Raw genomic sequence first — 25,697 nt, 5'->3', positions numbered from 1 at the left:
TTTTAAATGGCTCCTGTCCCTCTCCTTTGTTAATGGTGGGGTTTCATTGGTCATTAGGTTTTGTAGTCCCTCTTTAGTACCGCCTTGTCCGCTTCCTGTAACCTCCCATGAGGACACCCCCTGTTACTTGTGTTGTTACGCCCTAGGTTTTAAGGACTTCAGACAGGACACTCACTAAACTAGATTGGTAGTGATTACTTTATTTGCTAGCACATCTCACATTTATATTAGACCTTCTATACATTTCCCTTCATCAGCTCCACATAGGGTACAACCTAATATGGAATTAATATGAACATTATTTTGTCACATTTCAAAGCTACTAATTGTGTACATGGTCATAGCTATTTGAATATACTTGTGGTACTGTCTTGCTTGTAATGCATTATGGGTAGGGTAGATTTACCATATCTTCAAAGTTTATGATGCTCACTAGGAAGGCAAAGAGAGGTGAGTTATTGGAGGCATTGAGGCATCTGTATTTAAAGCTGGTGTAACCTGAGGCAGGATCCATGTAAACCAGCAGGTATCGGTTAAAAGGAGACAAGAGGAAATTAAGTGAAGCTAATAATTATGATGTGATGATATTAGCAATCAATGTAGAGCACTACTTAATAGAAGCGTATGAACACCCTTTTTAATAATCTGGAAAGGATGAAAGTCAGACCTGGAAGGTCATGTGGGCATTCACTGAGCTGTCTTGGTGGTGGTTGTGGGGTGCAGTCACCTCACTCTTTCGATGCTGCCTGGCGCTGGTCACAGGAGCAATAACTGAGTAATGTCTAACCAGGCTGATTAGACTTCCACCCCGGAGCCAGCCTAACACTCTGCACTGTGCTCACTAATGACGCGTACACAATAAACACAACTAAGGCACACTGATGCCCTAGGGCTGTGGTGCACGAGGAGCTGGTAACATCGGCTTACGGTGCAAGGACAGGCGGGTCTCTGTTCCAACAGGCAGGATAGGGCTGCATCTACTATTACTCCTCCTCCTAAGCTACTACTGCTGCTTCTACTGTTGGTACTACCACTAGAAACACTACTCTACTACTACTACTCCTCCTCCTAATGCCACTACTGCTGCTTCTACTGTTGGTACTACCACTAGAAATACTACTCTACTACTACTACTCCTCCTCCTAATGCCACTACTGCTGCTTCTACTGTTGGTACTACCACTAGAAATACTACTCTACTACTACTACTCCTCCTCCTAATGCCACTACTGCTGCTGCTACTGTTGGTACTACCACTAGAAACACTACTCTACTACTACTCCTCCTCCTAATGCCACTACTGCTGCTGCTACTGTTGGTACTACCACTAGAAACACTACTCTACTACTACTCCTCCTCCTAATGCCACTACTGCTGCTGCTACTGTTGGTACTACCACTAGAAATATGACTTCCACTACTACTACTATTTCCCCTAATACTACCACTGCTGCTTCTGTTTATACTAACACTAGAAATACTACTTCTACTAATATTCCTAATAATACTACTACTGCTGCTTCTAATGGTCCTACCACTAGAAATACTACTTCTAGTGCTACTAGTCAAGTCAAGTCAAAATAACTTTTCGGTTCAGATTAGACAATAAAAGTTTAAGATACCAAGATGATACTTAGAATTGTCGTGCCCAGCAAATACAATGATATGACTCTTATCCCTAGAGCTCAACACATTATTGCTTAAAAAAACGACTTCAATTTTAAAAGGCACCAGTTTCATTTACAATTCATACCGTTTTCTTATAATAAATGCAGTTTTGATAAAATGTAAAACAGCAGTACAAATAGTAGCAGTGGATAAAGAACATACAAAATTAAAATCCTCTTGGTAGGTACAAGTATAGAGTGTACAAAAGACCATAACGTGCAAGGTGCTTTTGTTGGACTAAATGATTGCAGAGGCAGAGAATGAGATTTTCGCGCCACCCAGCCTGGTTAGGGAAGGCCACAAGAAAGTGCAACGTGCAAACTTGAAACCTGGTCATATAAAATCGAAACTGTACATTCATAGGAAATGATAGGTAAAATTCTTGTTGCAAAGGGGACCGATCAGAATGATATTGCAATCCTTGTTGCCGGAGGCGATTGGTCAGGACTGCAAAATATGCCTCTTTTATGATTGATTTCATGTTTTTGTGGATACTGGCAGGATTATCATAGTAATGCCCCAAACCTATTTCATGTAATTTCTCTTTAACAAATCAGAGCCATGGAATAGTCAGGACGTTATCGAGGGTCAGACAATCCTCGATGATTTCCCTTGAAAACTTTAAGTCCTCGGACAGCCAGATTTTGGCCCAAAGGACTTTTAGGGCAATATGAATTTGTTCCTCTATAAAATCCAGCCCAACCTCAGAGTGGCAGAAGGCTGTCTTGCACTTTTTGGGATCAGCAGTCTTTTTATGAACTTGTTTTCTAAGACTTGTAATTGGCTACTTTTATGGTGACCCCACACTCCTGCCCATTAGGTTGCTAAAGACAGACATTTTGATTTATATAATGTGATTAATTCTGCTACCGGCTTGTGGCCCAGCTTACAAGCAAAGCGGAATAGGCTCTCTACTACACGACTGGTATGCTGTACCCTAGCTGTTATGAGGTGGTCCCAGTTCGATTTGTTATTAAAAACATTCCCCAGGTAAGTAAAATTGGACACCTTATCAATGGTCTGGCCCTTAATAATAAATGTTCTTTTTTTGGTTTGTTTTGGGCCACACACCATGATATACAATTTGCAAAAATGTACTTTTAGATAAAATGCTAACATAAAATCAGAGAAATATTCAGAGATTTCTGTAGACTGTTAGCAGTTAGAGCCATTAAAATGATGTCATCCGCATATGCCAACAACGGAACTGAATTCCCTTCGATTCTTGGGAAGTCTAAGGCCTGTTCTATTAGTGCTGACTCTAGGCCATTTATTATTATTATTATTATTATTATTAGTCGGGTTTTGTAGAGCGCAAACAACCCAAAGGCCTCGTAGCGCTAAGTACCGTCATACTAAAAGAAAAGAAAGGATTAGATGAACAGGTGGGTTTTCAAATCCTTCCGGAATTTTAGGAGGCTAGGTTCACTGCGAAGAGAGGTGGGCAAAGAATTCCATTCTTTTGCTTCGTTCCAGGAGAAGGAGCGCCCGCCCCATCTGGTCCGTCTGATTTTGTTGACAGTAGCCAGGAAGGCAGTGCTAGATCTTAAGGACCTATGAGGAAGGTAGGGTTTTGCCAGGGAACAGATCATAGTAGGGGCATTCTTCCACATAGCTTTGTGCATAAAGCAGAGAGACTTAAACAGCACTCTGGCCCTGACCGGAAGCCAGTGCAGTTTCCTAAGGGCAATGCTGGCTGAGTCTCGTTTATTGAGGCCTAACAGGAGACGAGCTGCAGCGTTTTGAGTTACCTGTAGCTTTTTGATTGTAAAAGCAGGGGCACCTAAGTATAGGGAATTCCCGTAGTCTAGGCGGGACAGAATGATGGCTTGAACCATTATTCTGCGGGCTTCAAAAGGGAGAAGGGGCAGCACCTTTCTCAGCATACGCATTAGCCCAAAGCATGTGGCAGAGAGAGTAGTAGCTTGCTGCATGAAGCTGAGGTTGGAATCGAGCCAAATGCCTAAGCTCTTTATATGGCATTTTGGTTGAGGCATAGGGCCCATACATGGTGGCCAGTCTAGCAAAGGAATGGGAATGGTTGAGTTACCTAGCACCATAAGCTCAGTTTTCTCGCCATTTAATTTTAAATGCGAGGTTGCCATCCACTGAGCCACTGCTACCAGGCAGTTACTTAGATTGGAAGGGGAAGAGTCCGACTGATTCATAGACACGACTAATTGCGTGTCATCGGCGTAGGTTATTATGTCCAGACCGAATGAATGAACTATATCAGCTAACGGCTGCATATAAATATTAAAAAGAGTAGGGCTCAACGAAGAGCCCTGAGGTACACCTTGATCCAAGGGCCAGACTTTAGAGTAGGTAGTACCCTCAGCTACCCTAAAAGAACGGTTCTCCAGGAATGACTGGAGCCAAAGCATGGCCTTCCCCGAGATTCCCATCTGGTTGAGGCGATGAAGAAGAATGCTGGTGTTAACGGTATCGAAGGCGGCACTGAGGTCAAGCAACATGATTGCTGTGGTGCCGCCTTGATCCATTTGCTTCCTGGCCAGCTCAGTTACCGCCAGGAGAGCCGCTTCAGTTCCCAGTTTTGGACGAAAGCCAGCTTGGGAATCGTGGAGGAGATGGTTGTTCTCTAAAAATTGAGTAATAGCCGAGTTAACGTGTTTTTCAAGGAGTTTGCTGATCCACGGAAGGAGGGAAATAGGCCGATAGTTGGCCATATTTTCCGGATCCAGTGTGGGTTTTTTCAGCAACGCCTTAACCTGTGCACATTTCCATGCAGTGGGCACTGAGCCTGTGGAAATGGAAGTATTTAGTATGTTGAGGATTACAGGTTTGACTATATTCTCAATTTTTACTATCTGAGAGGGGGGGGCAGGGTCTGTGGGAGATCCTGATTTTATTTTCGTCATGATAACCGCAAGTGAGTTTTCATCCAGCAAAGGAAACTCAACTAATTTTGGAGTCGTGACGTTAGGTAAGCTGGTTCCCATGTCCTGGGGTAGATTAGGTGGCTGAAAGGCGGAGGCAATTTTTTGTATTTTCCTGTAAAAATACTCAGCTTGACTCTCACATCGAGCCTGAGCTTTACTAGGGTCAGCGGGAACCAGGGGGATATCAATCAGGAACTTTGCTATTTGAAAGATTTCTCTAGCGGAGTTGGAGGCAGTCAAAATTTTTTCCTCGTAGTATAAAGTTTTGATTTGTCTAATTTCTAATTTGTACTTTTTGATGGCTTCGAGATGTGTAGTTTTATCTACCTTACTACGAGAGATCCTCCAATTTCTTTCGAATTTTCTGCACGCCCTTTTAAGTTCTTTAAGATGGGGGGTGTACCAAGGTGAGCCCTTGGATTTAGTTTTTTCTTTAAGGGCCTTAATAGGTGCAATAGTATCCAAGGCTGAGCACAGCCATTTGGTATAATTCTCATATTGCAGTGCTGGATCTGTCGCCCTTTGGGGGGGGGCAGCCGAAAGCAGGTTAGCCCAATGGTCTGGGGAAACTTTGGACCAGTCTCTTCCAGTTAGGGTAGTGCGAGGAAGGGGCTGTAATGGCGTCGCTGGAGTCCACTGAATGGGTATTAAATAGTGGTCGGTCCAGGTGAGAGGTAATGGGGTCCCTACTTCCAGTCTGTTGTCGTTACTAAGAACACCATCAAGAAGATGGCCCTTTTCGTGCGTGGGCTCAAAGCGCTTTAATATAATCTGAAGAGCTGCCATACTATCCAAAAAAGCCTTGGCCGTGGGGTTATGAGGGTCCTCTAGGTGGATATTTATATCTCCTAGTATAGAAAAGTAGGATTTGCTAACCACCAGGTTGGCTATTTTGGATTGGAGTGAATCAATGAAATCTCCTATTTGATTGGGGGGACGGTAGATAAGCACACCAGAGAATGAATCTATAGGTGAGAGATCAAGAGTAAATAGCATACTCTCACAGTTAGAGATATCAGCCGAAGAAGTTCTACAGCGGTAGAGGTTTTTGTGAAGGATGCCTAGGCCGCCTCCTCTGCCTTCTGGTCTGTCTAATCACTGCAGGGTGTACCCCAATTGCAGAATGGAAGTAATATCTGAGTCAGAGGCGTCTTTTAACCACGTCTCTGTCAAGAATACCACATCTGGCTCTTTTTCCTCCAGCAGGAGAGTCATTTGCGTAGCATGTTTGGTCAATGACCGGCAGTTTAGAAGAAACATTTTGTAGGATTTACCAGGATGCTTATCTTGATGGCTAGTGAGTGAGAAAGTACAGTGAGGGCAGATCCCAGAGGGAGAGTCAGGGAGAATGGAGTGCCGACAGGCATGAGTAGTCAGAGGTATTAAGTTTTTCAGTGTGATAGAATCATACCTCATCGGTCTCCTACAATCTGGACCGCCTTGCACAGGGGGTATGGCCCCGGGTCCCGTCCGGTCGCGGACGGGCGCAGACGGGCTTGCCTTTGGCGCGCCTTTGGCGCGCCGCCGGCGCGCCCGCTGCGCCCGCCCGCTGCGCGGACGGCGGATTTTGATGTTTATATCCACTGTAGGGGGCGTGAGGAGGGTGGGATCGTCGATCATCTAGACCGCGATCCTACCCCTATCCAAGATGGCGCCCAAAATGAGTTAAGCGCCGAACGCCTGAACTAGCGACCCTTGTCAGCTGGAGAGGGGGTAGGAGGCCGCCCTGGGCAACGTCGATCTTGCACCAGAGGTAGGACCAACAGGAGGCTTAAAATCGGCTCCAATAAAATATTTTACAAGTTTTTAAAAATTGCGCTAGTATTCCATAATTCCTGTTCGTCTTCAATAGATTGAAAGGAGCAAGAGTGCTCAAGGGCCCCCGGCTTCCGCCTCAGGGGTGAAAAGGAGTATAACAAATACCCAGTTAAGAAGAAGAGGGACTCCTTTTATATCTTGGGAGGGCGGGATCGTCGATCATCTAGACCGCGATCCTACCCCTATCCAAGATGGCGCCCAAAATGAGTTAAGCGCCGAACGCCTGAACTAGCGACCCTTGTCAGCTGGAGAGGGGGTAGGAGGCCGCCCTGGGCAACGTCGATCTTGCACCAGAGGTAGGACCAACAGGAGGCTTAAAATCGGCTCCAATAAAATATTTTACAAGTTTTTAAAAATTGCGCTAGTATTCCATAATTCCTGTTCGTCTTCAATAGATTGAAAGGAGCAAGAGTGCTCAAGGGCCCCCGGCTTCCGCCTCAGGGGTGAAAAGGAGTATAACAAATACCGAAGGAAAAGAAAGGGGTTCAGTATACAGCCCTGTCGAGCTCCCTCCTTGGAGGCAATAGCCCCGCTCTTCTCTCCCCCAGGCCCAAATCATATGGCAAAAGTAGTGGACGCGTTGAACCTGTGCAGAAGGTAATTAGGGGTTCCTCAAATCCCATTTTCTCCATCTGATCCCATAATTGTTTTCTATTAACCGTGTCAAAGGCACTGGACAAGCCCATGAAGGTGAGGTGGATGGACCCCTTCCTCGCCCTCATGTACTTACCCATAATCAATGACAGATTGAGGCACTGTTCATTCGTCCCCACGCCCTTTCTGAAGCCATATTGTGTTTTGGACATGAACCCAGAGGCTTCTGCCCAAGTCTTGAGGCGCGCTACAATGACCCTCCCCAATACCTTGGCTTTGGCATCGATTAAAGATATAGGCCTATAACAGGCCGGGTCGTCTCTATTTCCCTTTTCATACACAAGTACCATTATTGCCTCTTTCCAAGACGATGGGATGGGGCCTATTATTACTGCTCTAAAACATTAGTCAGAAGGGGTGTCCACAGTTGAGGGTTGCCCTTAAACAAATCTAAAGGTACCCCGTCCGGGCATGGGGCTTTCCAGCATATCCCCTTCGCGAGCGCATCCTCAATCTCGCTCACTGCAAGGGAGGAGCTCAATTTATTTGCGGTTGTTAGATTTATTGGGACGCCTAAGAAAGACTCCTGTGGTGTAATTCCATTTGGGTTAAATATGCTACTAAAATGGGCTTCCCCGACTTTCCCCGGTATCATTGAGCCCATACCCTTTGCTTCCTTCGAGAAAAGAGGCCGGTTTATTACCTCCCAGAAACTTCTGGAGTCTTTGAGTGCGCTTGCTTTCTCTAGGTCCTCCCATGCTAACCTTCTCAGTTCTTCTTTCCTCTTATTCACTATGTTTTTATAAGCCTGCCGAGCGTTTTTAATTAAGGTTTTATCTCGGGAAATTACGTGCAACTCCTTCTTGAGGTCCTTTTGTGCCCTTGAGCAATCGGCGTTAAACCATTTTGTTTCCTGGGCTTCCCCTCTTGCGATTCCCAGTACCAGTTTTGAGGATACATCCCTATAAATTAACGGAAAGTCCGTTATTATTGTATCCGGGGAAGAATCTTGGTCCAAGCATCCAAGAATGGAATTTAAGTTCGTATTAACTATGTTCTCCTCAAATTGGGATGGATTTAGTCTGTTCCATTTCAATCTCATCCCTTGATTTGGGTTGTCAACCAAAAGCAAATCATTTACAATAATAAAAGCATTTAAAGCGTCTGCGGAGTGTGAGCAAAATGCGTCAATTATTGTCCCCCATGTCTGATAACCCACACACCCGTTGTGAACTGTTCTGGCATAAAGAACAATTAAAGTCCCCTACCCAAAAAATACACAGGGGCTGCCACTTCCCCGCGATCTTATCGATTTCAACCTTAACCCCTTGCCTGCGACCGGAATTCCGCTCCTGTGCGGCACATTCCGATCGCGGGTGTGGTCATGACGGCCCCCAGCCGTCATCAGCACACGAGCACTGTGTGCCATGACGGCAAGGGGCCGTCATCAGCATGGAAGGGGTTAAGGGTACACATGATTTCACAACTATTCTGATCAAATACATTATAATACCAATTTATCAGTAACATCGTGGACTGAAATACATTTGAAATCAGAACAAGTTGATACCAAGGGGAATCAGAAATAGTCTCTGCCTTAATCGACCCATATTTGATGGAGATCAGGGTCGCCAACCCTCCTTATGCCCTCCCTACTGGTGAGGCTATTGCTTGGACATTAAAAGAAAAGTAACCATCTAGCTTAATGTTCTCCCTGTACCATGTTTCCTGAACACAAATAATATCGAAGGCCTTGACATACTCTAGCCATACCTCATCCTCCAGTCTCGTGTGGATGCCTGCGATATTCCAGGAAAGAATCCCAATCGAGCCAGCTCTATGGCTCCTTATTACTGCGGTTTCCTGGTTACTGGTGATAGTCAAGTCAAGTCAAGTCATAAAATTTATATAGCGCACTACATACCCAGAGGGTTTCAAGGCGCTTAGGAAGGGGAGGAGGATTATTTGTCAAATATCCACGTTTTAATCTAGCGGGTATAAAATCCCAGTCATGCCCACCTACTCCAGAATTAAATGTGAATTGCGGAGTGGATGAATCAACCCAAGTCTCTATTTGATGTGCGTCACTACAAATAATAGATATATTCTTTGGGTGGTGATTCGCACACTTTTCGACCACACCATTCCGTTATTCTTGCCTCTACATTAGAGTCTCTCCCTACTGGCCCATCTGGTGTTACCATCTTGTCTGGGCTACTAGGGTCGGAGGGTAGTCAATCTGTGTCAGTCAGACCAGAAAGTGCACCAAATCTATTAGGATAGGCCCAAATGCAGTGCTGGGGAGGGGTGGGTCTATTCCAGATTTGGGGGCTACTACTATTCCTAATATAACTACTGCTGCTTCTACTGTTGGCACTACCAATAGCTACTCCTCCTAATGTTACTACTGCTGCTTCTACTGTTGGCACTACCAATAACTACCACTCCTAATGTTACTACTGCTGCTTCTACTGTTGGCACTAGCACTAGAAATACTACTTCTTCTACTACTACTGTTTCTAATACTACTACTGCTACTTCTGTTGATACTGCCATTAAAATACCAATTCTACTACTACTACTACTCCTAATGCTATTACTGCTGCTTCTACTCTTGGTGGTATGCACCTGTTACAACGCATTCGTTACTCCGCACTACCATTACAACGCGACTTTTACAACGCATACCATTACAACGCATTGCGCTGGGGGGCGCTATAGGATAGGGAATAAGTATAATTTACTATCCAACACCTTCCCTAGGGTCCACGGGGACTGGAGTTAGAATAGTAAATTATACTTACCACTATCCAGCACCCCAAAGCGCTATGCGTTGTAATGGTATGCGTTGTAATGGTCGCGTTGTAATGGTAGGTAGTTGTAACGGTATGCGTTGTAACATGGTACATCCACTCTTGGTACTACCACTAGAAATGCTCCTTCTATTATTACTACTATTCCTTCTACTACTACTGCTGCTTTTGTTGGTACTTCTAATACTACTTCTAATGCTACTCTTGCTAGTTCTACTGTTGGTGCTACCACTAGAAATACTGCTTCTATCACTGCTACTATTCCTAACATTACTACTGATGCTTCTGTTGGTACTACCACTAGAAATACTTCTTCTATGACTCCTCCTCCCAATACTAATTCTCCTGCTTCTGTTGGCACTACCACTGGAACCCTGGAAATACTATTTCTTCTACGGCTGCTTCTGTTGTTACTGTCACTAAAAATACTAATTCTTCTACTGGAAACCTTCCTTCTACTACTTCTTCTACTACTCCTAATGCTTCTACTGCTGCTTATACTCTAGGAACTACCACTTGAGATACTCCTTCCATTACTACTACTGTAACAACCACATCTGTTAGATTTGCTACTACTAATACTGCGATGCATACTTCTACTGCTATAACTATTACTATGTTATCACGGCTGCTGGTACTTTTAGTGCTACTCCTAGAGCTGCTACTCCTAGAGCCTATCGCAGTAATATCTCTAATTATGTTGCTGCGAGCATTGCTACAATTACTGCTTCTAGTATTACTACTATTGCTGATAATGTTACTAGTATCACTACTAATGTTACTACCATACATACTACTGCTACTACTCTTACTGCTAGCACAAGTACTCCTACTAATACCATTGCTACTACCATTCTGCTGTTTCCAACCCTTCTTCTAGTACTTCTGCCTCTAGAATTGCTAATATAGATATTAACTATGCTACTACTGTTATTGTTACAACTGTTACTACAGCTACAACTGCTGCGACTGCTACTGCTATTATTGATTGAACTGCTGCTGACGCTGCTAGTACTACTGCTGCTACTACTACTTAACTGAAATTATACTCACACCTACTCCTCTTACTACTACTAGTACCCTTATTACAAATAGTACTTCTGCTACTCTTATTACAAATACGACTGCTTCTACTCTTATTACAAATAATACTGCTGGTACTCTTATTACAAATAATATTGTTGGTACTTTTATTACAAATATTAGTGCTGCTGTTCAGTACAAATACTGCTGCTGCTATTCTTATTACAATTAATACTACGGGCACTGCTATTACAAATACTAATGCTACTACTTTGCTTACAAATACTACTCCAGCTACTCTTATTACAAATAATATCGTTGGTACTGGTATTACAAATACTACTGTGCTACTCTTATTACAAATGACACCGCTGGTAGTTCTATTACAAATACTATTGTTACTACTTTTATTGCAAATATTACTGCTGCTACTCTTATTACAGATACTGCTAGTCCTTACGAGAATGTCATTCTGGGTGGTCTGGTGTATGCAGAGAGCCCTGCATGTTTGTTTATTACTGTCTGCTGCACCGAGGGACCTGATGCTGTGTGTTGAACCGGTGACGCAGAGTGCTGGGCCGGTGACGCTGTGTGCTGGGCCGGTGACGCAGTATGCTGGGCCGGTGACGTGGAGTGCTGGGCCGGTGGCGGTGACACTGTGTGCGTGGCCGGTGACGCGATGTGCTGGGCCTGTGATGCGGTGTGCTGGACCGGTGACGCAGTGTGCTGGGCCGGTGACACTGTGGGCTGGGCCAGTGATGCGGTTTGCTGGGCGGGTGATGCAGCGTGCCGGGCCAGTGATGCGATGTGCTGGGCCGGTGACGTGGTGTGCTGGGCCGATGTTGCGGTATGCTGGGCCGGTGATGCGGTGTGCTGGGCCGGTGATGCGATGGGCTGGGCCGGTGACGCAGTGTGCTGTGCCAGTGACACTGTGTGCTGGGCCGGTGACGCGATGTGCTGGGCCGGTGACGCAGTGTGCTGGGCCAGTGATGCGATGTGCTGGGCCGGTGATGCAGTGTGCTGAGCCGGTGATGAGGTGTGCTGGGCTGGTGACGAGGTGTGCTGGGCCGGTGACGCTGTGTGCTGGGCCGGTGATGCGATGGGCTGGGCCGGTGACGCAGTGTGCTGGGCCGGTGACACGATGGGCTGGGCCGGTGATGCAGTGTGCTGGGCCGGTGATGAGGTGTGCTGGGCTGGTGATGCGGTGTGCCGGGCCGGTGACACGGTGTGCTGGGCTGGTGACGCGATGTGCTGGGCCTGTGATGCGGTGTGCTGGGCCTGTGATGCGGTGTGCTGGGCCGGTGACGCGGTGTGGTGGGCCTGTGATGCTCTGTGCTGGGCCGGTGACGCTGTGTGCTGGACCGGTGACGCTGTGTGCTGGGCCGGTGATCCGATGTGCTGGGGCGGTGGCGCTGTGTGCTAGGCCGGTGACGCGGTGTGCTGGGTCGGTGACGCGGTGTGCCGGGCCGGTGATGCGATGTGCTGGGGCGGTGACACGGTGTGCTGGGCCGGTGACGCTCTGTGTTGGGCCGGTGACGCTCTGTGTTGGGCCGGTGACGCTGTGTGCTGGGTCGGTGACACGGTGTGCCGGGCCGGTGATCCGATGTGCTGGGGCGGTGACGCTGTGTGCTAGGCCGGTGACGCGGTGTGCTGGGTCGGTGACGCGGTGTGCCGGGCCGGTGACGCAGTGTGCTGGGCTGGTGACGCGGTGTGCCGGGCCGGTGATGCGATGTGCTGGGGCGGTGACGCGGTGTGCTGGGCCGGTGATGCGGTGTGCTGCGCTGGTGACGCACTGTGCTGGGCCGGTGATGCGGTGTGCTGGGCCGGTGATGCAGTGTGCTGTGCCAGTGACACTGTGTGCTGGGCCGGTGACGCGATGTGCTGGGCCAGTGACGCAGTGTGCTGGGCCAGTGACGCAGTGTGCTGGGCCAGTGATGTGATGTGCTGGGCCGGTGATGCAGTGTGCTGAGCCGGTGATGCGGTGTGCTGGGCTGGTGACGCGGTGTGCTGGGCCGGTGATGCGGTGTGCTGGGCCGGTGACGCTGTGTGCTGGGCCGGTGACGCGATGGGCTGGGCCGGTGACGCAGTGTGCTGGGCCGGTGACACGATGGGCTGGGCCGATGATGCAGTGTGCTGGGCCGGTGCGAGGTGTGCTGGGCTGGTGACGCGGTGTGCCGGGCCGGTGATGCGGTGTGCTGGGCTGGTGACGCGATGTGCTAGGCCTGTGATGCGGTGTGCTGGGCCGGTGACGCGGTGTGCTGGGCCGGTGACGCTCTGTGCTGGGCCGGTGACGCTGTGTGCTGGACCGGTGACGCTGTGTGCTGGGCCGGTGATCCGATGTGCTGGGGTGGTGACGCTGTGTGCTAGGCCGGTGACGCGGTGTGCTGGGTCGGTGACGCGGTGTGCCGGGGCGGTGATGCGATGTGCTCCGGCGGTGACGCGGTGTGCTGGGCCGGTGACGCTCTGTGTTGGGCCGGTGACGCTGTGTGCTGGGTCGGTGACACGGTGTGCCGGGTCGGTGATCCGATGTGCTGGGGCGGGGACGCTGTGTGCTAGGCCGGTGACGCGGTGTGCTGGGTTGGTGACGTGGTGTGCCGGGCCGGTGATGCGGTGTGCTGGGCAGGTGACGCGGTGTGCTGGGCTGGTGACGCGGTGTGCCGGGCCGGTGATGCGATGTGCTGGGGCGGTGACGCAGTGTGCCGGGCCGGTGATGCAGTGTGCTGCGCTGGTGACGCAGTGTGCTGGGCCGGTGATGCGGTGTGCTGGGCTGGTGACGCGGTGTGCCGGGCCGGTGATGCGGTGTGCTGCGCTGGTGACGCAGTGTGCTGGGCTGGTGATGCGGTGTGCTGGGCCGGTGATGCGGTGTGCTGGGCCGGTGACTCGGTGTGCTAGGCTGGTGACGGGGTGTGCTGGGGTGGTGACGCGGTGTGCTGGGACGGTGACGTGTGCTGGGCCGTTGACGCTGTATGCTGGGCCGGTGACGCTGTGTGCTGGGCCAGTGACACAGTGTTTGCGCTGTGTGTGTCATCTCTTCGGGTGTTATGGGCTGTTTACCAAAGTGTACTATCTGTTGAAGTTAGATCCTTTCAATCAAGCAGGACTGCTGCTGACGCTGCTAGTACTACTGCTGCTACTACTACTGAACTGAAATTATACTCACACCTACTCCTCTTACTACTACTAGTACCCTTATTACAAATAGTACTTCTGCTACTCTTATTACAAATACGACTGCTTCTACTCTTATTACAAATAATACTGCTGGTACTCTTATTACAAATAATATTGTTGGTACTTTTATTACAAATATTAGTGCTGCTGTTCAGTACAAATACTGCTGCTGCTATTCTTATTACAAATAATACTACGGGCACTGCTATTACAAATACTAATGCTACTACTTTGCTTACAAATACTACTCCAGCTACTCTTATTACAAATAATATCGTTGGTACTGGTATTACAGATACTACTGTGCTACTCTTATTACAAATGACACCGCTGGTAGTTCTATTACAAATACTATCGTTACTACTTTTATTGCAAATATTACTGCTGCTACTCTTATTACAGATACTGCTAGTCCTTGCGAGAATGTCATTCTGGGTGGTCGGGTGTGTGCAGAGAGCCCTGCATGTTTGTTTATTACTGTCTGCTGCACCGAGGGACCTGACGCTGTGTGTTGAGCCGGTGACGCGGAGTGCTGGGCCAGTGACACTGTGTGCTGGGCCAGTGACGCAGTATGCTGGGCCGGTGACGTGGAGTGCTGGGCCGGTGGCGGTGACACTGTGTGCGTGGCCGATTACGCGATGTGCTGGGCCTGTGATGCGGTGTGCTGGACCGGTGACGCAGTGTGCTGGGCCGGTGACACTGTGGGCTGGGCCCGTGATGCGGTTTGCTGGGCGGGTGATGCAGCGTGCCGGGCCAGTGATGCGATGTGCTGGGCCGGTGACGTGGTGTGCTGGGCCGATGTTGCGGTATGCTGGGCCGGTGATGCGGTGTGCTGGGCCGGTGATGCGGTGTGCTGGGCCGGTGATGCGATGGGCTGGGCCGGTGACGCAGTGTGCTGTGCCAGTGACACTGTGTGCTGGGCCGGTGACGCAGTGTGCTGAGCCAGTGATGCGATGTGCTGGGCCGGTGATGCAGTGTGCTGAGCCGGTGATGAGGTGTGCTGGGCTGGTGACGAGGTGTGCTGGGCCGGTGACGCTGTGTGCTGGGCCGGTGACGCGATGGGCTGGGCCGGTGACGCAGTGTGCTGGGCCGGTGACACGATGGGCTGGGCCGGTGATGCAGTGTGCTGGGCCGGTGATGAGGTGTGCTGGGCTGGTGATGCGGTGTGCCGGGCCGGTGACGCGGTGTGCTGGGCTGGTGACGCGATGTGCTGGGCCTGTGATGCGGTGTGCTGGGCCTGTGATGCGGTGTGCTGGGCCGGTGACGCGGTGTGCTGGGCCGGTGATGCTCTGTGCTGGGCCGGTGACGCTGTGTGCTGGACCGGTGACGCTGTGTGCTGGGCCGGTGATCCGATGTGCTGGGGCGGTGACGCTGTGTGCTAGGCCGGTGACGCGGTGTGCTGGGTCGGTGACGCAGTGTGCCGGGCCGGTGATGCGATGTGCTGGGGCGGTGACACGGTGTGCTGGGCCGGTGACGCTCTGTGTTGGGCCGGTGACGCTCTGTGTTGGGCCGGTGACGCTGTGTGCTGGGTCGGTGACACGGTGTGCCGGGCCGGTGATCCGATGTGCTGGGGCGGTGACGCTGTGTGCTAGGCCGGTGACGCAGTGTGCTGGGTCGGTGACGCGGTGTGCCGGGCCGGTGACGCGGTGTGCTGGGCTGGTGACGCGGTGTGCCGGGCCGGTGATGCGATGTGCTGGGGCGGTGACGCGGTGTGCTGGACCGGTGATGCGGTGTGCTGCGCTGGTGACGCACTGTGCTGGGCCGGTGATGCGGTGTGCTGGGCCGGTGACGCAGTGTGCTGTGCCAGTGACACTGTGTGCTGGGCCGGTGACGCGATGTGCTGGGCCAGTGACGCAGTGTGCTGGGCCAGTGATGTGATGTGCTGGGCCGGTGATGCAGTGTGCTGAGCCGGTGATGCGGTGTGCTGGGCTGGTGACGCGGTGTGCTGGGCCGGTGATGCGGTGTGCTGGGCCGGTGACGCTGCGTGCTGGGCCGGTGACGCGATGGGCTGGGCCGGTGACGCAGTGTGCTGGGCCGGTGACATGATGGGCTGGGCCGATGATGCAGTGTGCTAGGCCGGTGCGAGGTGTGCTGGGCTGGTGACGCGGTGTGCCGGGCCGGTGACACGGTGTGCTGGGCTGGTGACGCGATGTGCTGGGCCTGTGATGCGGTGTGCTGGGCCGGTGACGCGGTGTGCTGGGCCGGTGACGCTCTGTGCTGGGCCGGTGACGCTGTGTGCTGGACCGGTGACGCTGTGTGCTGGGCCGGTGATCCGATGTGCTGGGGTGGTGATGCTGTGTGCTAGGCCGGTGACGGGGTGTGCTGGGTCGGTGACGCGGTGTGCCGGGCCGGTGATGCGATGTGCTGGGGCGGTGACGCGGTGTGCTGGGCCGGTGACGCTCTGTGTTGGGTCGGTGACGCTGTGTGCTGGGTCGGTGACACGGTGTGCCGGGCCGGTGATCCGATGTGCTGGGGCGGTGACACTGTGTGCTAGGCCAGTGACACGGTGTGCTGGGTTGGTGACGTGGTGTGCCGGGCCGGTGATGCGGTGTGCTGGGCTGGTGACGTGGTGTGCCGGGCCGGTGATGCGATGTGCTGGGGCGGTGACGCTGTGTGCTGGGCCGGTGATCCGATGTGCTGGGGTGGTGACGCTGTGTGCTAGGCCGGTGACGGGGTGTGCTGGGTCGGTGACGCGGTGTGCCGGGCCGGTGATGCGATGTGCTGGGGCGGTGACGCGGTGTGCTGGGCCGGTGACGCTCTGTGTTGGGTCGGTGACGCAGTGTGCTGGGTCGGTGACACGGTGTGCCGGGCCGGTGATCCGATGTGCTGGGGCGGTGACACTGTGTGCTAGGCCAGTGACGCGGTGTGCTGCGCTGGTGACGCAGTGTGCTGGGCCGGTGATGCGGTGTGCTGGGCTGGTGACGCGGTGTGCCGGGCCGGTGATGCGGTGTGCTGCGCTGGTGACGCAGTGTGCTGGGCTGGTGATGCGGTGTGCTGGGCCGGTGATGCGGTGTGCTGGGCCGGTGACTCGGTGTGCTAGGCTGGTGACGGGTGTGCTGGGGTGGTGACGCGGTGTGCTGGGCCGGTGACGTGTGCTGGGCCGGTGACGCTGTATGCTGGGCCGGTGACGCTGTGTGCTGGGCCAGTGACACGGTGTTTGCGCTGTGTGTGTCATCTCTTCGGGTGTTATGGGCTGTTTACCAAAGTGTACTATGTGTTGAAGTTAGATCCTGTCAAGCAAGCAGGACTTCCCTCAGGGCCGGACTGGCCATTGAGGGCACCAGGCGTTTCCCCGGTAAGCCGCTAGGGTGGGGGCGGTTTTGGGCCTCTGGGGGGCCGTTTTTGTTACCGGGGTCGGCATTATCGGCTCCCTGTAACAAAATCGGCCGAAACCGGCCCTTGCACACTGCTCGGCTGCACTCCCCCTCACCCCAGGGGGGGCAACTGAGGCAGCTTGCCAGGGCGGGTTTCTGCTCCTTGTCCGGCCCTGACTGCACTACAGTCTCGGCTCTGCTGCTTTATCAAAATGTGTGATCTTGGGAAAAGCATTCTCTGTCCTTAATCTTACAATACAGATGTAGTTTGAATCAGGTTAATTGAAACAATAATCAGCAGGGGCACATTCATTCACAGATTCGGGGCTCTTTACTGAAGGCGCCTGCCCCCCTCCTGGCATCTTTATAAGCGAGTGTGTTCCTGAGCTGGGGCGTGCAGGGCCGGAGGGGCCTGCGCTGCGTGTGCGTGATGGCTGGTGAGAGGGCAGGACACCAGTGAGCTGAGGTGGACACCACCAGGTGGCGCCAAAGAGTGGTGACCTTTGGAGTGGAGGACAGAGGGAGCGCATCATAGGTGAACAGGCATGTTTGCCCGTCGTTCCTAATGCTCGCGCTGTCCTAGGGCAGTGAGCCCTGTCCAAGAGCGTGGGCGCAGCTGAATGGTCAGACGTCTGAGCCGAGTGTGTGCCTGCAGCAGTCGAGCTCCAGGAAGGGTTTGGTGTAGGCGCTCTGAGGATGGTGGTGGGAAGAGGCTGTCCGTGTGTCCCTGTAAAGATGAGAGCTCTGACCACGGACACAGGCCTTGGACGAGGCTACTGGTGCCGGCCCCTCTGCCCAGCATGGAGGCTGCAAGCGCCAAATGCTCTCTGCAGCAGGCTTATGAGCAGGGCTTTAAGTGAGATGAAAAAACTGGAGGGTCTCTCAAAGGGGCGTGGCCAATGTAAATAAGGGTGTGGCTTAAAAACACATCAGCTAAAAATCTGTGCTTAGCATAGTGTGTTACCCGACTTGTATTTTGCTGTTTCTGTCATTGCATCTAGATATATGATACAACAAGTAACATCATACCTACATCAAACCAGGACTATTGGCTTTGTCAGTGGTTGTTAGTTGCATGTGACACCACGATAATGTTGCTGCTCCTGAGTTTTAAAAAGAGAAGAGAAATCCAGAGAGAAAATGGCTTTCTTTAAAGGATTTCCCTTCCCCTACAACGCTTACCTGGCATGACGTCATGCCGTAACTTCTCCACTAGTGAGTAGTGAGCAGTGTGAGCACGCGCACATCCATGTGCCTGCTGTCACTGCAGTCCGCCTGTGCCAGGGCACAAAACAGAGCCCGATAGAGACCCGTTCGAGGCCCCCTTTAAAAACTGCTGGTGCTCAGACCCGGCCCACTTAAAACCCTGCCTGTGAGTTACAATATAAGTTCTGGTGAGTTCCTAGCAGCCAATGCTTCGGTGCGCTTTCTGTAGTCAAAGACTGAGGTGAAAGACTTCTGACCGACACGCATGGAAATGATGTCAGTGCCTGACAGTAGGACTTATAGATTGGGGTAAGTTCATTTCACCCACAGAGGACTCAGCAAGAGAGAGTAGTGAGCAGGCCCGCCCTCGAGGGGGTTGGGAGAACTCTCACCTCACTTTTGGAACAATTGAGAGAAGTTGCATCTTACGTCACGTTTGCATAATATCTCCGAGTGAGCCAGCTCTGCATAGCAGTGACGCAGGCATGGTGTGCGTCAGAGACACCCCACTGAGGCCCCCTTTACTAAGGAATGTGTAGACCTCTGCACGGCACTGCAGAGCTATGCTCTGTGCTCACGAGCCTCATTAAGAGTGAATCCGTGCACTGCTTTTGGCCATTTTGGGCCCGATTCACAAAAGTAATCTGAGACAAAATCCCAACTTTATGACTTTCGGTATTCACAGAAGGCATTTGGAGAACTAAAGTTGTGATTTTGTCTCAGATTACTTTTGTGAATTGGGCCCTCTGTGCCATGCAACGGCCTGCACTCGTGCTTAATTTGTAAATACACAAGTGCCGGGGCCCGTTGTTAGTTCGGAGTTGTCGTATGAGCCTGTACGTGGCTAGCATCTTCTCGAGCTTGGGGATGACCTCCGCAGCTGCTTCAAATATTAACAACTCGACCTCTGGGTATTTGGTGTAGTCATCGATCAGGAGGAGGAGGTATCGCCCGCCTGGCTATGACCCGAAGTCTAGGCTGGCGCATACCCATAGCTGTTGGGCCTTGCTCCGTAATGATAGGTGGAGGTGCATCTGGTGTGCCCGTGACTTGGCACCATCAGCAGGTCCGCACAGAGGCCTCAACCATTTTGTCCATGAGTGGGAACCAGACTTTTGTCCGGAGGTGGTTCTTTGTTTTACCATGCCTTGGTGGCCATTATGGGCTAACAGGACAGTCTGAGCCGTGAGGCTGGCAGGTTTCACCAGACAGGGTCCTCATACTAGACACCCACCACACCATCAACCGCTCCCTGGCGACCGCCTCGTTCCCCGATGGCTGGAAACACGCCGAGGTCAACCCCCTCCTGAAGAAACCCTCAGCGGACCCCACCGACCTCAAAAACTACAGACCCATCTCCCTGCTCCCGTTCTCAGCGAAAGTCATCGAGAAAGCCATCAACAGCCAACTCGCCACATTCATTGAAGAACACAACATCCTCGACTCCTCCCAATCCGGCTTCAGAAAAAACCACAGTATGGAAACCGCCCTCCTCGCCGCAACAGACAACATCCGCACCTTACTGGACAAAGGAGAAACAGTAGCCCTCATCCTCCTCGACCGATCAGCGGCGTTCGACACAGTCTCCCACCGCACCCTAATACGAAGACTCTACGATGCAGGAATCCAGGACAAGGACCTCGACTGGATCTGCTCCTTCCTCTCCGGCAGGACGCAGCGGGTCAGACTCCCCCCTTTCCTCTCGGACCCCACACCTACCACCTGCGGAGTGCCCCAGGGCTCCTCCCTCAGCCCGACGCTCTTCAACGTCTACATGGCTCCACTTGCCCCCATCGTCAGAACCTACGGACTCAACATCGTGTCATACGCAAACGACACCCAGCTCATCCTCTTTCTATCCAACGAGCCCAACACCGCCAGACGCAACTTTCGAGAAGGCATGGAAGCCTTCGCCAAATGGATGAAAAACAGCTGCCTACAACTAAACACCAACAAAACAGAAGTACTCATCATGGGCCCAAACCCCGACGCATGGAGCGACACCTGGTGGCCCACCGCCCTTGGAAACCCGTCAACCCCCACAGACCACGCACGCAACCTGGGAATCCTCCTGGACTCCGAGCTCAAAATGGACCGCCAGATCAACTCTGTCTCATCTTCTTGCTTCCACACCCTCCGCCTCCTTCGTAAGACCTTCAAATGGATCCCCCTCGAACACCGAAAGACAGTCACTCACGCCCTGGTCACCAGCAGACTCGACTACGGCAACACACTCTACGCCGGAATAAACAAAAACCTCATCCGCAAGCTACAGAAAATCCAGAACGCCGCCGCAAGACTGGTCCTCAACCTGCCAAAACACTGCCACATCTCCCAGCACCTGCGCACACTCCACTGGCTCCCCGTCGAGGCAAGAATCACCTTTAAGATGCTCACCCACGCACACAAGGCCCTCCACGGCACCGGACCAGCATACCTGAACAGCCGACTCAAATTCCACGCACCCCAAAGGACCCTACGATCAGCCCAGCTTTCCTACGCCGTGGTCCCTCGCACCAGAAAGACCAGATCGGGAGGCCGCTCCTTCTCCTTCCTCGCGGCCAAAGCATGGAACGCCCTTCCACTCCACCTCAGACAGACAACATCGCTCCCCATCTTCACAAGAAACCTCAAAACCTGGCTCTTCGACAGACCCCCTCCTTGATGGAATGGAACCTGCACCCCCCTTCCCCCCCCACCAATAGCGCCTTGAGACCCTCACAGGTGAGTAGTCGCGCTTTAACAAACTCCTGATTGATTGATTGACTCACATCAGTTGCCGACTCGTGGCATACATGGTGTAGCTATTCTAGAGTGCTCCTGGCCTCCGGTGTTCGGTGCAATTGATGCCCTTCAGGGAGTCCCACTTCATACCACACATATTGTTCGGTCTTCACTGCGTCTTCTGTTTCTTTCTGGGTGGTTTCACACGGGTGACGAGACAGGTAGTCGGCCGGATTTGTTGCTCCTGGCTTGTACTCCACTTTGCAATCACATTCTTGCAGCTGAAGCATCCACTTCTCAATGTGGGGAGGAGGTTTGGAAGCTGAGCCTTGAAAAAGGGATTTGAGTGGCTTGTGATCCGTTGTCATGACGAAGGGATGACCATAAATGTACAAGTGAAAGTGTTGACGTGCCCAGTGAATCGCTACGGCCTCCCTCACGATCTGTGAGTACCTTTGTTCTGTGGCAGTGAGTGACCGACTGGCGCATGCTAATGGCTTTGCTGCTGCATGAACACAGCTTTAGGCTAGCGTCGACTGCATTGGTTATCCATTTGGTGGGGTCGAATGAGGATAGAATGGCGTCTGCAGAGAGAGCTTTCTTCGTCGCTTGGAATGCATGTTCATGTGCCACATCCCATACCCACAGAGTTGCAGCCTTCGGAGGTCTCTGAGGAACTGTGTGAAATTTCTTAGGTCAGGTAGGAATCGTCCTCAGTAGATCATCATGCCCAGAAAACCCCTCACTTCAGATAGGTTGGTTGACGCAGGAGTGTCTCGAACGTCTTTCACCTTGTCGGGGGCACCCCATTCACTGAGAACATGTATCCAAAGAAGCTGATCTGTTGTCTCATTAATTCACACTTCTCTCTGTGAAGTGTGAGACCTGCCTTCTGGATCCTTTTGAGTACCCACGAAGGCTTACCTGGGGCCGTTTCCGGTCGGTAACGGCAGATTTCGGACGTTACCGACCGGTAAAAGCCTACCTACATCTGGCCCTTAGCTTTATGATAACAAAAAAAGTGCTTCTAGATTTTAGAAATACGCAGACAGGATCTAGTTCAAACATTTTTGATAACTGTCCGTTTAAAGCACACACTCCGCAGCTCAGCTGGTAACACGCTTACAATACCTCTCAAAAAGAATAAATCTTTGTCATCAGGAAGCTTCAAGTGACTCCATCACCTAAGGCCAATACCCGCTTCCAAGCAGCCTTTATATTTGCACATTTACATTTCTTTCATGGAAGCAGGCCTTCTGTACCTCTGCCCCTCCCTCGGTTTCACAGCACAGGAGACACCCTCGCTTCCACTAAAGCTGAACCGTCTTCAAAGGTGGAATTCAACGCCCCGGGATGGTTGTCTTTTAACGAAAAGTAGGGGAACTGTTTTTGTTAAAGTAAAAAAGTATGGGCATGTGGAACCCCACAGACCCCGCCCACTTTGCTTCTCTCCCCTACTTCCCACACTGACCTCACTCCACCGTACACAGATTTTAAACACCGGCTCAGAGTAGATGGCAAATGTATGCGTTAAACCCCAAAGAACTGGGGGCCATATTATCAAGAAAGGGCGATACATTATCGCTGCTTTTATCGTCAGGAAACTGCCGCTAAAGCAGCGATAATGGGCTTGATAATATGCCCTTGTGAATTCCCATAGAAGCCCAGGTTAACACCAGAACCATTCACAAGGGCATATTATCAAGCCCATTATCGCCGCTTTAGCAGGTAGTTTCCTGACGATAAAAGCAGCGATAATGTATCGCCCTTTCTTGATAATATGGCCCTGGGTATTCTGCGTTTTATCACCAGTTATTCCGTCCTCTGTGGTTATTCCCCATTATATGTGTTTTACCCCTTAATTGCATGGTAATAGTGCAATGTTACCGCACAGTAACTCTATTTTTATATGCCGATGTATCACCTCACCACACCAGTACCATTCAACTTGTAATCCGCTCTAAATTGCGCAATATTGGCGCCTGTTAAGTCAGAAAGGTGTTCTGAGGCAGCGCATAAAAGACAAGTTGTTATTACTACCTGTCACTGTTCAAAGGAATGAGTCTCTGTAAGGCATCTTACCAACAAATGTTGTGAAACCGTGTCAAGGAATCTACGTGCGCATGCGCAAACATTTACCAACAGACACGCATCGATCGCCCCATCTGGCGAACACGAACCTGAGTAAAGTGTGTACATAGTGACGCAAGTGGTGAGGCCTTACCTATATTGACACTTCTTGTCTCTGTCATTTTAACTTGTTTCACTGCGATTCGCCACTCTCCCCAACCTTCTAAAGCACACTGAGGCCCAGAAATCCCTGTGAGTTTGGCACAAACTGAGAAATTTTATTCTGCATTATTCATTCAATCAATCAAACAGCATCTGTAAAGTGCAACACTGCGACACCTCGAGGTATCTGGGCGCTGTGTCTCCTTCGAAGAGCCAGGTTTTGAGTCTCTTTCTGAAGTTTGCCAGTGAGGGGGTGTACGGAGCTAGAGGGGAAGGTCGTTCCAGGTCTTGGCAGCGATGTAGAAGGAGCGGCCACCACTGCGACGGATGCAGGGGGTGTGGGAGGGCGAGGGAAGAGGAGCACAGATGTATAGAGGGTTGGTGGGAGTTCAGTCGATGGTTGAGGTAGGCAGGTCCTAGCTCAGGAAGGACTTTGTAGGCGTGTGTGAGGATCTTGTACCTCTTCTGGATGGGGAGCCAGTGGAGGTCTTCAGGTGGAGGCGATGTGGGTTCGTTTAGGGAGGTCGAGGATAAGTTTGGCTGCGGCATTCTGTATGGTCTGGCATCTTCTGAGGAGCTGGGTGGAGATGCCGGGGTAGCGGGTGTTGCCGTAGTCGTGGCGGCTGATAACAAGGGCCTGAGTGATGGTTTTTCTGGCGTTGGTTGGATCCATCTGAAGATTCTGAACATTTTGTGGATTTAAGCAGCCTCGGAATTCCCACATCCTGATTATTAGGATTTCCCACATTTGTTGACTTCACAATCAATCCAGTGTTATGCACCTAAATTGAAAATGCACCTAAATTGAGGACATCCCGCAGTGATAGTAGGGGAAAGTCGGTTTCCCCTAGAGATGGCTTTTGGTTAGATGCGCACTATAGAAATACCATATACATACATATTTACATACAAACATACATACATACATACCTATGTAAATAGAGGGTAGCCTTTGGGATTTGGGGGAAGAACAAAGTCGTGACTCCCCGGGTATTCATACATCTTCTTAGCGGTTTTTCACACATATTTTTTTACTTACCTGTATTGCAGAAATGCTTGAGCTACTGTGCATGTGGGATATGAACGCGCCTCAAACATTTTCAGGGGCTGTAGGGAAATACTTTTCTTCCCATGGAAATATATATTTCCTTGTGGAGGATAAATATGTATTTTGAACATGCAAATGCACATTTCTGCTAGAGCCAAGGGCATAGGAGCTGAACAAAGTCTGGATACTCTCAGTAACAAGAATTGGCAAAGCCATCAATCAGAGTAATTGTAAAGCGCGCTACTTACCCGTGAGGGTCCCAAGGCGCTGAGGGGAGGGGAAGGGGGGGGGGTGCTGCTACTGCTCGAAGAGCCACCTTCTTGAGGAGTCTTCTGAAGGCGAGTAGGTCTTGGGTCTGCTGTATGTGGGTAGGGAGGGTGTTCCAGGTCTTGACGGCGAGGTAGGAGAAGGATCTGCCACCGGAGGTCATTCGTTGGATGCGGGGGACAGCGTGAGGGTGAGGCTAACGGAGCGGAGCTGGCGGGTGGGGGTGTGGAAGCTGAGTCTGCTGTTCAGGTAGGCTGGTCCGGCGTTGTGGAGTGCTTTGTGTGCGTGGGTGAGGAGCTTGAAGGTGATCCTCTTGTCGATGGGGAGCCAGTGAAGGTATCTCAGGTGGGGGGTGATGTAGCTGCGGCGGGGGACGTTGACGATCAGTGGGGCGGAGGCGTTTTGGATGCCTTGTAGTCGTCGTAGGTGTTTGGCTGGAATTCCTGCGTAGAGTGCATTGCCATAGTCCAGTCTGCTGCTGACAAGGGCCTATGTCACAGTTTTTCTTGTTTCGGTCGGGAACCACTTGTAGATCCTGCGGAGCATGCGGAGGGTGTTGTAGCAGGAGGAGGAGATGGCGTTGACCTACTTAGACATGGAGAGGGAGGAGTCGAGGATGAATCCTTGATTGCGTGCATGGTTGGTGGGTGTTGATGCTGTTCCCAGTGTGGTCGGCCACCAGGAGTCATCCCAGGCTGAGGGGGTGGGTCCGAGGTTGAGGACCTCCGTCTTTTCCAAGTTCAGCTTCATTTGGCTGCTCCTCACCCAGTCAGCAATGGCCATGGAGGTTGGTTTTGGCGGTGTGTGGGTCCTTGGTGAGGGAGAGGATGAGCTGGGTGTCGTCGGCATAGGAGATGATGCTGAGGTCGTGATGGCGGGCCACTTGTGCGAGGGGGGCCATGTAGACGTTGAACAGCGTTG

At 51.4% G+C, this 25,697-nt stretch overlaps 1 protein-coding gene across 13 annotated transcripts in view; it reads left to right on the top strand.

Annotated features, from left to right (window-relative positions):
* The window catches only part of PRRT1B (proline rich transmembrane protein 1B), a 174,633-nt gene that overhangs the window by 79,109 nt on the left and 69,827 nt on the right, over positions 1-25,697 (top strand). The window lies entirely within an intron of this gene.

Source organism: Lissotriton vulgaris, chromosome 5, assembly GCF_964263255.1.
Source record: "Lissotriton vulgaris chromosome 5, aLisVul1.2, whole genome shotgun sequence".
In the NCBI taxonomy this organism is placed as follows: Eukaryota; Metazoa; Chordata; class Amphibia; order Caudata; family Salamandridae; genus Lissotriton; species Lissotriton vulgaris.
Note: the sequence above shows the minus strand (reverse complement) of the source record. Positions and strands in the feature narration are given on the sequence as shown.